Source organism: Tenrec ecaudatus, chromosome 5 (genome assembly GCF_050624435.1).
Source record: "Tenrec ecaudatus isolate mTenEca1 chromosome 5, mTenEca1.hap1, whole genome shotgun sequence".
Lineage (NCBI taxonomy): Eukaryota > Metazoa > Chordata > Mammalia > Afrosoricida > Tenrecidae > Tenrec > Tenrec ecaudatus.
In genome coordinates this window covers 118,178,915-118,195,724 of record NC_134534.1, presented here as the reverse complement: position 1 = coordinate 118,195,724, position 16,810 = coordinate 118,178,915, and the positions used below count along the sequence as shown (strand labels likewise).

Below are 16,810 nucleotides of genomic sequence, written 5' to 3'. Positions count from 1 at the left end.
CCTGAGAATCTTCACAGGAGTAGAAATCTCATCCTTCCCCCAAGGAGCTGGCTAGTTGTTGCAAACTGCTGACCTTGTGGTTAGCAGTCCAATGCATAACCACTACACGTTGATAATGTCATTAGTTTAGCCAGTGGTAGAAAATTTGAAACACTTTGGAGAAAAGGAAATTTTACGAGTATAGGCCCGCTTTGTACCACGGTACGTGAATCGTTGCTTTATACAGATGAAAGCCTTAAGTGACTAGACAGTATCTAGTGTTGTTGATAGGGCAAAAATACTCATTTACAACAGCAGAGCCTTGCCTACCAGATTAATCCATGTATTAATACCTATTAATATATTAATAATGAATCAAGGACATTAAAATAGTAAGCGTATGGTAGTACTGAGCCACCATTCAAGGCAAGAGATTCTAATCTAAGTCCAATGTCCACCAGTTCTGTACCCATGAGCTAGCAGTCATCTGCTTCTCACACTAGACAGTTGCAGCCTTAAGTTCCAGGACTACAGGCAAAAAATATATTTTTTTAATCATTTTATTGGGGGCTCATATAGCTCTTATCACAATCCATCCATCCATTGTGCCAAGCACATTTGTACATATGTTGCCATCATCATTTTCAAAATATTTTCTTTCTACTTGAGCCCTTGGTATCAGCTCCTCATTTTTTCCCCTTCCGTCCTTCCCCTCCCTCCCTCATGAACCCTTGATAATTTATATATTTTTCCCCATGCCTTATACTGACCAATGTCTCCCTTCACCCAGTTTTTTGTTGTCCATCCCCTTGGGGAGTGGGTTATATGTAGATTATTGTGATCCCTTTCTCCCCTCACCTTCCCATTCCCCTCCTGGTATTGGTACTCTCATTTTTGTCTCTGAGGGATTTATCTGTCCTGAATTCCCTGTGTTTCCAGCTCTTATCCCTACAGGTGAATTTGAGGTAAAACTCAGTTCACTTAGTGGGATTTCCACATTATGTCCTATGAAGGATGTTGTGTACCTCAAAAGAACAGAGTCTAAAATCTCAGTTGTCTGTAGCTCTAGGACTGGGTTACCAAGGGCTCCATAGAAACTTAGTTAAAAGTGTCCAATTAGGAACTTAGTACCAGGCCCCTCCTTTTTTTTTTAGTTATGCTGCCTTAGTTTCCCAGGTTTGACTCTTTGTATTCCTATAACAAAATACCACAAAATAGATAGCTTTAAAGAACAGACTTAAAAAAAATTCCTTTACATTTTCTTTCTTTCTTTTGACTTGAGTCTGTATTTCATTTATTTTTTATTAGTTGAGATTTAATGCATATTTACATATTCCACATTTCAATCAAACCAAGTAGAATTGTACAGTTGCTACCACAATCAGTTTCCAAACATGGACTCCTTCACATCGTCTTCCTTTTACCCCACCACCATCTCTGTACCCCTCTTCCCCCGAGCCCTTATTCTGCTTGCTGTCCTTAGGGGTTCATCAATCTTGGGTTTCATATACCGAAAAATGGAAAAGCATATAACACAACTTCAGGAGAGTACCCTCCATTGACACTTACTCTGTGAATGAACAAAACAGAACAGTACAAACCAAAAATGCAGAAAATTTTGGAAACCAGATCAGGTCAGGTATGCATCATTGGGGGATCTACTGACAAAATTTTAACTGTCAGGTCAGATTTATGCCTTTAATCTTCTATACTTCTCTCCCAAGCACCCTGTTTAATGATCACTTTCCTCTTATTCCTCAATTTTAGGTAAAGGGAGTTCTCCAGCGGCCTATTTACTATGTAGTTCCACCAGTGAATCTTGGGCTCCCACTGTCGTCTGTCACTTTCTACATACTAGATTCTTGCAATTTAGGCTCTGATACTGATCCCTTCTTTGATTTCAGATTATATTCCTAGCTGAGGTAGTTAGTTTATTGTGCCAACCTGGCCTATAAACACATGTGGGATTAATTGAAGGACGGCGAGGCTTGCATTTTTTTGGTCTCTTACTCTTTGATCATCAGACCAGTGTACAGCTGCTTTGCTTGTTCTTTGCCTCAGTTTGCAAGCTACATTACCTGTGGGACACCTAACCCATGGACTGTGTCACAGTAATTTGAAGTTCCTTCAAGACCTGCTTCGCCACACCATTGGAATTTACATCTCTTTAGCTGGGGACTGTCGGACCCTGTCATCTGGCTGACTGTTGGTGACCTGCCTCTGGCTGACTGTTGGTGACCTGCCTTGCTGTTTGCTGCCTGTGCCTGGATAGCCTGAATTGCTCTACGGAGGACTACCTGGCGGCCCTCAAAGACTTGAAGGACTGTCAGTGTCTCACGGGAGTTGCACTGAGCCATTTGTACTGCTTTATAACTAACTGGTTTATTTCTTATGTTATATAGCCATCTATCTGTGTGTGTGTGTGTGTGTGTGTGTGTGTGTGTGTGTGTGTGTGTGTATATATATATATATATATATATATATATATATAATTATTAACATTCTGGTTTTGTTTCTCTAGAGAACCCTGTCTAACACACTATCCTTCGTTAACTGATTGTGCTGTGCTTCTTCCATGTGGACTTAGTTGACATCTCACTTAGATGGCTGCTTATTTGGGGACAAGCCTTTAAGACACCTATTTTATCTGATAGCTGGGCACCATCTAGATTTTCTCCCACATTTTGCTATAGCACCCATATCATCTTTGTTCCCTTCCAGAGGGCGAGTATCAAGTAGGCCCATGATGTAACAACTAATTGTACTTGAATTAGATCCATTTCTGGATCTAAGTTGTTGGTTTTTGTTTTTTTGTTATTTTGCTGTAACTTGGGAGTTAATACCTATGCTGTATCAACTCTTACTTTTTTTTTATTTCTAGGATTATTTGCAGTTGCATTGGTTGGGCTTTTTAAAATTTCCTAACTCATTTACTATCAGGAGAGCAAGCTGAGGTTCAGGGAAGTAAGTAGCTAGTCCCTACATCTGCTTGACTTGTTCATTTTAACCTGCATAGTACCAATTATTCTTTAGAGCTGCTAATTCATTTATATCTTCCTTATCCGTGGTGTCCAGTTTGAAGAGGTGTGAATTCTTGAAATGAAGCCAAGTGGCTTCATTTGGAGTGGCTTCTGTCAGGGACTAGTACTGCTACTTCCATTTTCATTTAAGAACTTCAATACCAATAACGAATCTGCTCTTGTCCATCTCTTTATTCAACTGCAGCTTCCAGGCATTGCATTTCTGGTGTATCAATAGAGGTGGCTCACTTGAATTCAATGGGATCGGTGCTCAGCAGTATTTTACCACATCAAGAAGAATATTCCCAGATGCTCATTCAGTCTGCCCCTTTGCTAGTCCTGAGGCAGACGTCATCATATTCAGTAGTAGCAGAGCAAGACCAGGGTCCTGGTGGGTGTTAATAGCAAGGGGTGACTTCTGGAAGAAGGTAACATTTGAGCAGTCCTTTTGGCTACATAAGAGAAGGGTTCTTCCTACTGCTCTTGCCTGTGAATTGTCGTTAGGCTTTGGGAAGTAAGGCTGATCACTTTGTTGGTTCCTTTGAAAATTCCTTGATCATAGCTTCCTTGCAGCCTTTTTCTGTCGAGCATCCTCCATACTTCCCCTAATGGATGAACTGAACACCAATCCCCAGGTCTTTTCATGGGAAGCCTCCACCCTGGTACTACCATGTTCATGCCCCTGCGCATAGAAGCATGAGTGGCTCTGTTCCCCAGAGGAGCACTTTCTCTAATGGTCTTTATAGAGCATCCTCTTAAGTCAGCGGTTCTCAGCCTGTGAGTCCCGACCCCTTGGGGGTTGAATGACACTTTCATGAGGGTTGCCCAATTCATAACAGTAGCAAAATTACAGTTATGAAGTAGCAATTAAAATAATTTGATGGTTGGGGAGTTACCCCAACATGAGGAACTATATTAAAGGGTCACTGCATTAGGAAGGTTGAAAACCACTTCTCTAAACTCTTCTCAGAAGAGCTTTTCTTTTTGTTAATACTTTGCTACAATTCCTTCTAGTGTTTTCTAATTATATGGTTTTATGGGATACTTAAGGATACTATGTGTCAGCGTTGTTTCCAACATTTTTAAGTAAAATAAGTACCTTTCAGGGTAGCTATGGACAACATCCTTCAGGCACCTCTTTAGACTGCCAGGGTCTCCTCATTTTTGTATTGCTGACCATTCACATTGTACTCCCCCCCCCCTATATTGTGAAATATTTATTTCTTTTTTAAATTAATAAATCTTTTTATTGGGGCTCATACAACTCTTATCACAATCCATACATTCATCAATTGAGCAAAGCACCCTTATACATTCATTGCCCTTGTCATTAAAACCAAACTCTGCTTTGCTGAGTATCTTGGTACATAAGGCTTCATTCATATTTCTGAGAATTTGGGCTGGACATTCAAAAGTGAATGAAAGGGCACATCTTTCATGTCCTGTTGGCATACATTGTCAGACTGCTTAACATATAAGGGTGCGACTTCATATTCTAAGACCATGGTACCATGGTCTTGCTGATCACTCACTGCATGTTTACAGTATATGCAGTTTTTGTTAGTTTTTTAAGTTACAGATTGTGTTTCTTTACATTTTGAAGTTACTAAGTATTTGTATTGTCTTCTTTCTGTTCATTATTTGCTTTTCAAACTTGTTTAAATAATTGAATTCTTATCATTTTCTAAAATATAAGTGAGCATTCCATGTTTTTCTGTTGTCAGAGAGATGAAAAATGTGACTTAGGCCATGATTATATGTCCTGCTGCTGATAAGTAAACTTTTGCTCTAACTTATGAATAATGTACTAAAACATTAACCCCCACTTTTCTTCTTTTTAAAGTAGTTTTATTGGCATATAGTTCACATATCATACAATTTTATCATTAAGAAGAGTTGTGCAGTCATTCAGCACAATCTATTTCAGAATATTTTTCTCTCATACTTTTTAGTTCTCTATTTTCCCCAAGTTCCCTTGCCATGCCCTTAGGTAAAATTAATCAAATTACTGCCTCTAGATTTTCCTTCCTGGATTTCATATACAGAAAAGCATACAAAACACAACTCTCCTCCCTCCCCCCTCCCCCAAAAAAAGACAGCAACAATGACAAAACAAAACAGAAATACCTCAATTACAAAGAAAACAGAACAACAACCCCCAAAAAACCCAAACATTTTTATTGGCACTTTATCCACGTCTTACATTTAATAGTTCAGTCATATCAAAAAGAGTTGTACAATTGATTGTAGAAGATTTTCTTCTTCCTTGTACTTATTGTTATTTGTGTAATTATATATTTTTTAATTGTGGCAAAGATACACAACAAAACATTTAACAACTTTTACATGTATAATTCTATGCCACTGATTATACTCTTCTTTCTGTAAAACATTATTGATATCCTTTTTCAAATTATTCCATGATCATTGACATAAACTTTATACCTCCTAAATAAAAAAATCTTCCTCCTTTGCCCAGGGTAACCATAGGCCAAGTTTGGTTTCTTTCTTTTTTTTTTTAAGTTGTTTTCTTGATACAATATTCACATATTATACACTTCCATAGTTAAATCACTTTTTTAAAGTTGTATATACAGAAAAGAAAATATTAAAAACTGAAAGAACTAAAATGATTCAAAAGGGAGATCAAATGATAAGGCGTTACATCTTCACCAAACTATATCTGCCATCATCGACTTTACAGTGTCCTCTGATAGATAGCAAGGTTCTTCAGCTCTTTGGACTATGGTCACAGGGGATTCACTGGGGACTTAATCCACGGACTGTCATTCATAACCTCCTGGAAACTGTGTGTTCAGAATTTAAGTTCTGATACTCTTCCCTCTGGATTTTGTTTGTATTATTTGTAATCCTTGCATAACACAAGTTGGTTTACGTCATCCATGCGGACTTAGTTGATGCTTTATTTAGATGGCTGCTTGTTTGAAGACAAGCCTTGAAACCCCCTTACACCCTATTCTTCCTGATAGCTGGGCACATCTGATTTCTTCACCATTCTTTGCTATAGAACCCATATCTTCAGTGATCTCTTCAAGAGGGCAAGTATCAAGTAGGGCATGTCATAAAAACTAATTGTTCTTAGATGTTAGCCCCATCCTTATTACTTTTATTTCTTCTCTGGACAAATTTGAGCATTTACTCTAGAAAAATATGTGTTTTAAGCAACTGCTTTCACATATTCGTAATTTAAAGGGAAAAGAAATTCTGTTAAAATGTTAACTAACATCAGTCCTGGAGCTTTCCAGGTTAAGCATCAGTTGCTAACTGGTCATTGTACATGAATTCTCTCCTTTGTGGGAATCCTGGAGTTTTTGATTGTGCTGACTGGCAGACTGTCTTTAATGAGAGCTGATACAGTGTTGCTCCTTTTTCAGAGAGACAACCCCCCGCCTCATATACAAACATTACATGATGTTCTGAGCTGCAATCTTCCTGAGTATATTTTCAAATTGGAACAAATTTATCAGTCAGTAATGTACTGCCTTCAATATCTACAGCCTATAGGGAGCCCTTAAACTCATAATCCACCAAAACTCTGAAAGCTCAGCATACTGTCATTAATTACATAATGAAAAATTGATGTTTTTTATTAGAATCTATATATCAGTCTTTCTTAAGTAGTGATGCTAGAATAAGCAAAGAAAATATTTGCATAACTGTACACAGATCACCATTGAACACATGAAAAAATTGCCATTTGTTTCATAACAAATAAGCTCCCCCAAAGCAATTAGAATATATTTATCTTTATTTACTTTGATACAGCATCTAGAAAAGATTTCATATAGTTAGGGAGACTGCTGGAGATACCACTTGATGCTATTAAGTTAGTGTTCTGTTTAAGCATCAGTCATGCACAATAGTTACCTTTTAAATTTTCTCACATATTTTATATTCCTGCACATACGCTACAATATGGTTAGCAATTTTTTTTAAACGTTTTATTAGGGGCTCATACAACTCTTATCACAGTCCATACATATACATACATCAATTGTGTAAAGCACATCTGTACATTCTTTGCCCTAATCATTTTCTTTTCTTTCTTTCTTTTTTTCCCTTTTCTTTTTTTACATTTTATTTTATTTATTTTTTTAATATTAACAATTTATTGGGGCTCATACAATTCTTATCACAGTTCATACATATACATACATCAATTGTATAAAGCACATCTGTACGGTCTTTGCCCTAATCAGTTTTTTCTCCTCTTTTCTTTTTTTACATTTTATTAGGGACTCATACAACTCTTGATGGTTAGCAATTTTAAATCAAATTGACCTAGGGGCGAAATTAAAATTTCTTCCCTGTTTATCAATACTCAATGGTAATATTAAATCTTAAACTTCCAAATGATATTTGAACATAGTGTGTGTGTGTGTGTGTTTTGTTTGGGCTGGGTCCTGACCATGCAGCCACCTCCCCTAGCTCTTCCGAAAAATAGCCTGCTGGACTCTGTGGGCCCTTCCCCCTGACTCTCAAGGCCAGAGCTGGACTATGCAGTCCCTGCCTCCAACATTCCAAGGAGCTTATCTTTCCAGGCTGGGTCTGTACATCCCCTTCCCTCAGTAGTGTTCCAGGATAATTTACTCACAGACCACATCCTGACTCAGATCCTGCAACTGCAGCACCAGAAGGCCTTCCTTCCCCATATCAGTACACATCCTTGGTGCAAGCCCTATATATGTCCCGCTGCCTCACTGCCAGGCGTGATTTCCCTGACCTAACTTGTTGGGTTTTGGAAACTGCCCAGGGGTGCAAGATGCCCCTGTCCCTTTTTCTGCCCTCCCTACCCTTCCAGGAGTTCTTTCCCTGCCTCAATAAAATATTTCTCAACTTCACTTTCTTGGCTAAATTCTATCTCTGTTCCGTGTCTCCAACCTCTCATCTTGGTGCCGAAAGACCCAGGACCGACAGGAGGGGCCTCTGTGCCACCCGGCCTTCCTCTGTCCTCCATCTCCCACCTCTCCTGTGTATCATCCTTAAAATTCCAGAAGGGGTGAAAATTGTTATTACTAATAAATTACAATATATTTTCCAATAGCAGTCTACCTACATCACATACATGTATGAGAAGCCATTGGGGATTGCATGGTAAAAGAAATATGTTAGTGACTACTGATAGCAATAATGGAATATACCAATCTCCCTTTTTTACTCTGCATCTTTTCATTTCAAACTTAATAAAGTTTTTCATCAATACAAACAAATTCTCTTTATTTAACATCGATAGAAGAGTTGATAAAATTAAAATCTTTGTTTTCAAGTGTGTGAGAAAAACGAAAATGTTTAAATACCTTAGGAAAACAGCAGTGGGGAAAGGAGCAAGAATTGTTCTTCCATGTAAGAAGCATTTCATTGAGATCACCACAAAAACTTCCACATTCAGACTGCTTGGTTTTTGGTCATTTATGGCTTAAGTATTGGATTAGAAACCCGTTTCAGGCTAAAACAAATTTGGATGGACAGTATATAAATTGCATATCTAGGAAGTCAGGCAATAAGTACATGCCATCTTATACATTCAACTCTCAGTGAAGAAAAGGGTCTGCAAGTGTGAGTAGTGTGATTTTTCTTCTCCTTTACCATGCAAGTATATGCTCAGTAAGACACGAGCTTTTTTTTTTTAGCATCATTCGTTTGTTTATTTTTCAATACCATTTTATTGAGAGTTAATACAGTAGTGTACCATCCCATTGTTCTACCACATCAAGCGTTATTGTACAATTGCTACTACAACGAGTTTCAATACATTCTCTTCCTTCTTGAACTCTTTGATATCAGCTCCCCTTTACCCTCTCCTCCCCACCAACCCCCTACAAGAACCCTTATTCTCCCTGTTGTCTCCAAGATGCTCAACTATCTCAGGTTTCATATACTGAAAACAACAGTAGAACATGTAACAAAAATTCAAGAGGGCCACTCCAAATTACAAAACACAGCTGAGTTAAACCCCAATGTGAACAACAACACAAACACAGAAGATGTTGAAAACCAGATCAGGCCCAATGTGTATCAGAGCAGGGATCAAGTGACAAGGTTTTAACCGTTAAAGTCCGGTTTCTCATTTTGATCTTCTATAGTATAGTTGTCTGTGTAATACACTGTTTTGTAATCAGTTTACTCATATCCCTCCATTGTGGATAGAGGGAAATCACTGAAGGCTTATTTCCTATGTTGATCTCACAAATGTATCTTGGGCTTCCACTGTCATCCATGGCCTTCCGAAAGTCAGAATCTCACAATTTAGCTTTGATACTATTCCCTCCTTTGGCCTTAGATTATGTGATTTAAAACCCTTTGGTCACTGGTATTGTTTGTAAGCAAGCCTTTAAGACCCCAGACCTATTTAGACCTATTCAAAGTCTTGGTCATCCTGACTTTCTCAGATTGGTAAAAGTCAAATGCTTTGAGATGCCCACAAAAATGAGTACCTTATTCACAAAATGAGTATGTTCATAAACAGGTGCTGAGAGGTTTGACTTTGACCAGAATTAGATGATATTTTACCCTGCTGCAAAGTCAGTTTGGAGGACTAGACAGTCTAGAGTATGAAATGGACAAATACTTAGAAAGATCCACTAGTGGTGTTTATGATAATTTCTTTCACTCTGCCCATTTATTTTGAGATTTTGGGGGTCAAACACACTAGTCTTGGTTTTGATGTGTACCCATGATGTGAGAATTGAACGGAACAATTATGATTATAATGTCATCTTTGCACATCTACATCCAAGCAAACTCTTCAGGAAACCATTTTGGAGTGATGTTCATGGTCTACTATTCCAAACTCGTTGCCCACAGCATGGCGAATGAAATGGGTTGCTACAAGCTGATCCTTGGATATTGATGACATCTTGGCTCTCCTTTCTGTTACAAGGCCATGCATCTCTCCCAGAGTTAGCTGATATCAGTCGATGGTGCATGCCTGTTAGGTACTCTCCCATAATTCTAACCACATCCTGCCTATGCATAGTCTCCCACAACCCATCAGAAACGTATCCTAGGGCCCTGAACTGTGATAAGTTACCTCTGGCTCTACAGTAAGATAAGGAGGCGAGTAATAATTAGGAGAGAGAAACTTTTTTGTCATTCATCTGGTCTGGGTGAAATTCTATCACTCTTTTTTAAAGGTCAGCGTTCTATTTGAGCTCCTCCAAAAGCCCTAAAAGGCATCAGTAAGCCAAACAACAGATACTGTTTTACTACACTCTTGATCTCATTGTTTGGGTGTTTGAATCTCAGCCATTCCAGTTTGCTTTGATTCTGAGCATTGTGGTCATTACAGAGTGTGACTACTGACCAAGACCCAGCCTGTTCTTGTACGACCAGCATGGCTCTGCTATCACCTCTTTGGCCATACAAAGGTCGACACCATCCACATGGCCACACATGCAGTAGCCACCAAAAAGTCCACTTGAAAATACCAGGTAGTTGAGGAAAGAATTGGGATTAAAAACAAACAAAACAGAATTGGGATTCCTGATATGGATCTCCAAGGATATGTCATTATCAAGCCTCTTGAATACATTAATTAAGCCCTCCTCAACATCAGTGTCAGCTAATCCTCCTGTTAAGTTCTATACACTCTTGCCACTAAGCCCTGCATCTGTTGAAGTACAATTTGGAGGCCTCCTTAATGAAGTAATTGTTAGGGTGCTTATGCCACTAGAGGATGGGCAACAGAGCTTGCCTACTCTCCACTGCATTTCCAATCTCTAGGAAGGTCTCATGGGGCCACAAAGATAAGGTGATATAAGAAAAGAATCTTCCACTGACTGGGAACAAGCACAGCCAGCATGGCCATTGAAACCCCCAAAGTATCTCTTTGGTCTGCGGGCCGTTTGCTGCACTTCACTGGTCCTCAATGGGAGCATTTGCAAGTAGCTGGTTGTTGTCAAAGCCAAGGACAGTACTGTTTTACCATCAAATTCTGGCATGTTGAAACTGTATTCATTATCTTTAAGGATGTGTTGACTGGGAAGGTATGAGGTAGAATTTCTGTGTCATGATAGCATATCTCCTCCCTTGGATGCACTGAGCCCAGTTCTCTCAGCCTGCAAAGGTTGCAAATACTGGGTACGGTATTACATATCTCAGGCAGCTCTGAGGAGCGTGGGGTAATGAGCAACAAAAGAGCTTGTGGTAGCAGTTACAGTGCCATAGACCCTGCTCAGGTCACACTTCCAGAGCAGCGGGGACCAGTGGAGTTAGCGCTGGCATTGTATCAGTAAACAGAGGCAGGCCGGAACGTCTGACTGGGATTCCAGGTTTGGAAGGGAGCATGTAGCTTCTTTTAGGTGAGGTGGTGACTGCAGCAGCAGCACCAGGCATTTAGTTCAAGCAATCCCACTTGGGTCCCCAGTGTTTGACCCCTCACCCACGGCGGGCCCCCTCCATACCCCTGTCCCACTACCGCCTGAATTTTTATTTTTTAGAAAAAAAAGGTTTTATACTATAAGGCTTTACTATAAGGCTTTATGCTATAAGCTCTTTATAATATTAGGCTTTATACTATAAACCTTATTTATTTTTTAGAAAAATGGCTTTATATTTGTGTTAGACAAGCAAGGCAGCCGCACACTGGTCCGATGATCAAAGAGCGAGAGACAAGAAAGGCGAAGCTCACTGAGCCATTTATCTCTCTGCCCTTCAATTAATCTCACTTGTGTTTATCGGCCAGGCTGGCACAATAAACTGTCTCAATACTATAAACCTTGTTTATGCTATAAGCCTTGTTCTGTCACTTTTCATCAGTTGATAACATATTATTATAGTACAAATCTTCCATATTATGTTCTTTTAAGTTTTTCTACAAAGTATTCCATTTGTGCCCATTCTAAAGAAAGGTGACCCAACAGAATGCTCAAAGCATAGAACAATATATATGCAAGTAAAATTTTACTTAGGATCATTCAATAGTGGTTGCAACAGCATGAAGTTCAGGCAGGATTAAGAGGAGGCCATGGAATAAGGGATATCATTGCTAATATCAGGTGGATCTTGACTCCAAAGCAGAGAATACCAAAAAGATGTTTATTTGTGTTTCATTGTGCAAAGGCATTTGACTGTGTGGCTCATAATAAACTATATAACCTTAAGAAGAGTGGGAATCCAGAACATTTCATTGTACGCATTCAGAACTTGTCCAGAGACCAAGAGGCACTGTGCAAACAGGACAAGGGAATACCACATGGTTTTAAATTGGGAAAGGTGTGCAACAGGGTTGTATCTTCTCATCATATTTATTCAATCTATAAGCTGAGCAAATCATCAGAGAAGTTGGATTATATGATAAGTGCGACATCAGGGTTAGAAGAAGGCTTATTGACCTGTGATATACAGATGACACAATCTTGCTTGCTGAAAGTGAGGATTTGAAACACTTGCTGATGAAGACCAAGGATTGTAGCCTGTGTAGATTACGACTCAATGTAAGGAAGACCAAAATCCCCGTAACTTGACCCATAAGTAATATCATAATAAATGGAGAAAAGGTTGAAGTTGCCAAGGATTTTATCTTTCAAGGATCTACAATCAATGCTCATGGAAGCAGTAGTCAAGAGATCAAAAGTCATTGCATTGGTTAAATATGCTGCACCAGACCTCTTGTGCATTGAAGAGCAAGGATGTTACTTTGAGCACTAAGTTGCTCCTGACTCAAGCCATAGTATTCTCCATTGGATCATATGCATGTGAAAGTTGGACGTTGAATAAAGAAGACTGTAGAAGAATAGATGCATTTGAATTGTGATCAAGAAGAATATTGAGGGCTCCAATAGGAAGTAAATGTTTGGAAACTGATGATAACAACATATGTATAAATATGTTTGACACAATTTAAGTATAGATTGTTATAAGAGCTGTAAGAGCCCCCAATAAAATGTTCTTTAAAGAAATAAAATTATTTTTATATTTGCTGCAAAAAAAAAAGGAAGAATATTGAAAGCACCATGAACTGCTAAAAGGACAAACACATCTATATTGGAAAAAGTACATCCAGAGTGCTCCTTAGAGACAAGGATGAGAAGACTGTCTTACATACTTTGGGCATTTTGTCAGGAGAGATTGGTACCTAGAGAAGGACATCATGTTTGGTAATGTGGAGGGGTGCCAAAAAACAGGAAGGGTTAATGGGTTAATGGGCTCAGGCATAGGAACAATCAGTTGTGAGGATGGCTCAAGACTCAAGAGTATACACCCCCCCCCCCCCAAAAAAAAAGGCTCCAGGGTATTTCATTCTGTTAAGCAAAGGGTCACTATGGGTTGAAGCCAACTCGATGGCACCTAACAACGTATGTTCTTTTAAATTATTTTACAAGGTATTCCATTGCCTATAGGGATCACCACATTCTTAACCCTTACTATTCTTGTTTTAGACATTAGGGAATCTCCATTTCTTTTTCTTTTTTGGAAGCAGACCAAGATTTTGTAATAAGCAAAGTACACTTCAATCAGGAAGCAGGCCACCTCATGATTTGAGGAAGATGACAATGTCTAGGGGTACAACATTGAATTTTATAGGGGTTGGGTTGCAGGACCCCATTGGCTCACCTCAGCCCCTATCCTGCTTTCCCATTGGCCATTATTCTTGCATCTTCATTGGTCCTTGTTCCAACATAATGGTTGGCCTCACAATCCACAGCCAGTGAACCTCATTATCATATGTTGCTGTGTTAGTTGATAGGTTATGTGCCCATGACCTCTGGAATGGATCATGTAAGGCAATTTGGGATAGATCATCTAGGCCTCTAGCTGACCCTAACACTACCCCACCCCCACCAAGAGAACAGGACTCAGACTCTGAATTCATTCAGGATATAGTGTGATGACCAGTCTGACTACTTTCAACTGAGATGGGATTCAGGGAATATAAATATATTTCAGAATCCACTTTCTTCATTTATCCTAAACCTATGAGTTGCCTGGTCCACCATCTGGAATGGGATGGGACTTGTCACCACCATTCTTATATGGCATTGCTGCAATCATGAAGAGGCAAACATGATAACAGGTTAAAGCTACATGGGCTGAACAATAAAAGACGGATAGCTTGTTTTTGGCTCTGGGAGGTAGGAAGCCAGATTTTTTGACAGACATGCTACTATTGTGGTTCAGGTCTAAAAAACTTGATCAGAACTCTTACTGCCATCTTGGTCTTTTTCTGACACACATTGGGAAAATGTGAACTGATGCCAAAAGCTCAAGTAAAAAGAAAATGTTGACGGCAACATATGTACAAATGTGCTCGACACATCTATGTGTGTAGGGATTGTGATAAGAGCTGTAAGAGCCCCCAATAAAATAATTTTTTCAAAAAGTAATTTGGGTGGTACTAAAAAAAAAGAATTTAAAGAAACTTAATATGTTCAGTGACTGATTTCTATTTTGGGATTACTGTATACACTTAAGTATAAGCCGAGTTTTGGTTTTTTTTAAAGAAGAGTCTTAATTTGGTTATCACAGGGTGCTAGAATCTAAAGGTTGCAGTCCTGATTGGACATTTCAGTCCATCTTTATTTTTAAATCATTTTATTGGGGGCTTATACAACTCATCACAATCCATACATACATCTATTGTAACAGGCACATTTGTACATTTGTTGCCATCATCATTCTCAAAACATTTGCTTTCTGCTTGAGCTCTTGGTATCAGCTCCTCATTTTCCCTGCTCTCCCTGCTCCCCCCTCCCTCATGAACACTTGATAATTTATAAATTATTATTTTGTCTTAGCTTACATTGTCTGATGTCCCTTTTCACCTACTTTTCTGTTGTCCATCCCCCAGGGAGGAGGTTATATGTAGATCCTTGTAAGTGGTTCCCCCTTCCCACCCCACCTTCCCTTCACCCTCCCAGTATCACCACTCGCAGCACTGGTCCTGAAGGGATCATCTGTCCTGGATTCCCTGTGTTTCCAGTTCTTATCTGTACCAGTGTGCATCCTCTGGTCTAGCCAGATTTGTAAGGTAGAATTGGGATCATGATAGTGGGGGTGGGGGTTAGGGTGTGGGGGAGGAAACATTTGGGAACTAGAGGAAAGTTGTTTGTATCATCATTGCTACTTTGTACCCTGACTGGCTCCTCTCCTCCCTGCGACCTTTCTGTAAGGGATGTCCAGTTGCCTACAGATGGCTTTTGGGTCTCCAATCTACACTCCCCCTCATTCACAATGATTTGATTTTTTTGTTCTTTTATCCCTGATACCTGATCCCTTTGACATCTCATGATCACACAGTCTGGTGTGACTCTTGCATGTGGGCTTTGTTGCTTCTGAGCTAGAGGGCTGCTTGTCCGAGCTAGATGGGTCTTCAAGTCTTAGGACTCCAGACGCTATATCTTTTGATAGCCAGGCACCATCCTTCTTCACCACATCTGCTTATGCACCTGCTTTGTTTTCAGCAATAGTGTTGGGGAGGTGAGCATCATGGAATGCCAGATTAATAAAACAAAATATTCTTTCATTGAAGGAGTACTTAAGTGGAAGCCCAATGTCTTTCTGCTACCTTAATACTAAACCTATAACTATGTGCACATAATCTGTTTCCCCATCCTCTTATATAAATATATTTACATATGTACATGCCTTTATTTAGACTTATATTAGTTCTTTCCTTTTGCTTTCCTCTTGTCCCACTATCATGCTCAGCCTTCCTTTGGGTTTTACTAATTCCTCTTGGTTACATTACCCTCGATCAGACCCTACCAGGTCGCCTACACCCTCTTCACCATAAGTGATTTGGATCACTTGTTCCCTTGTCCCTAGCTTTGTTAACACCACTTCCTTTCACCCCCACCTCCCCCTCTCCCTCTGCAACCCCCTCCTCCCAGAACCGGTGGTCCCATTGTTTTCTCCTCCAGATTGTTCATCCAGCCTATTTTATTTAGATAGACCTGCGGAGATAATAACATGCACAAAAACAAGACAGAGGAAAAACACATCAGCAAAAGAAAACAAAACATCATCAACAACAAAAAGCCAATGACAAAAAAGAAAACAACAACAACCATAAAGAAGAACCTGTAGTTAGTTCAAGGACTATTTGTTGGCCTTTAGGAGTATTTCCCCGTCAAGTCTGACGGGGTGCCAAACCCTGGCCCAGAAGTCTATTTTTTGTATTCCCTGCGGCCCTCATTGCTCTGTTCCCCTTGCTGTTCTGTTGCACACTATTAGTGTTTTGCTTTGGTGTAGTGGGATCAGATTCCACACTGTGTCTCCAGTGTTGTCCCCCTGAAGGGCTATATGGGTCAGTGAGGGATGTCGTGTCTCATAGTGGGGCCAGCCATGTGGTCTTCTCTGTGGATTGGCTGCTCTGAGAGGGAATATTGTCCTTAAGGCTTGGTGGGCTAGGGTGTGCTCCACTCTCTCTTCCTCCCTCTTCATTTGCTCCCGTGTGTTCTGATCAGACATGTCTCTTTCCCTGAGCTGCAGCTTCAATGCTGTCCTCTGAAATAAATTCTTCTGAGAGGAGGGGCAGGTGTCCACGTAGTTGGGATTGGGGCCAGCCCCTCAAAACCAAGTTTTCAGCACATTTTTATGCCGTTTTTGTGGTAAAATTAGGTGCCTCAGTGGATATTCTGCTCGGCTCATACTCGAGTATATACGGTAGATGTAATTCACAAGCCCCATGACTCTTCAGAGTTCTAGAACTTTGATTTGATTTGATGGGCTCCAAGTTCAGGATATTAGTTCTCTTTGGAAGTCTAATATAAATATTTTTGTAGAAAATTTTTGGTTAAATGTCTTATTAGGGATCTCTAGTTCTTTTGGAATTATAAATAGTGCTTTTA

The 16,810-nt window shown here is 39.6% G+C and overlaps 1 protein-coding gene and 1 pseudogene across 1 annotated transcript in view; one reads left to right on the top strand and one right to left on the bottom strand.

Annotated features, from left to right (window-relative positions):
• The window catches only part of IPPK (inositol-pentakisphosphate 2-kinase), an 80,673-nt gene that overhangs the window by 6,391 nt on the left and 57,472 nt on the right, over positions 1–16,810 (top strand). The gene's annotated exons all lie outside the window — the stretch shown is intronic.
• On the bottom strand, positions 9,669–11,354 carry LOC142448512 (pyruvate dehydrogenase [acetyl-transferring]-phosphatase 1, mitochondrial-like; annotated as a pseudogene).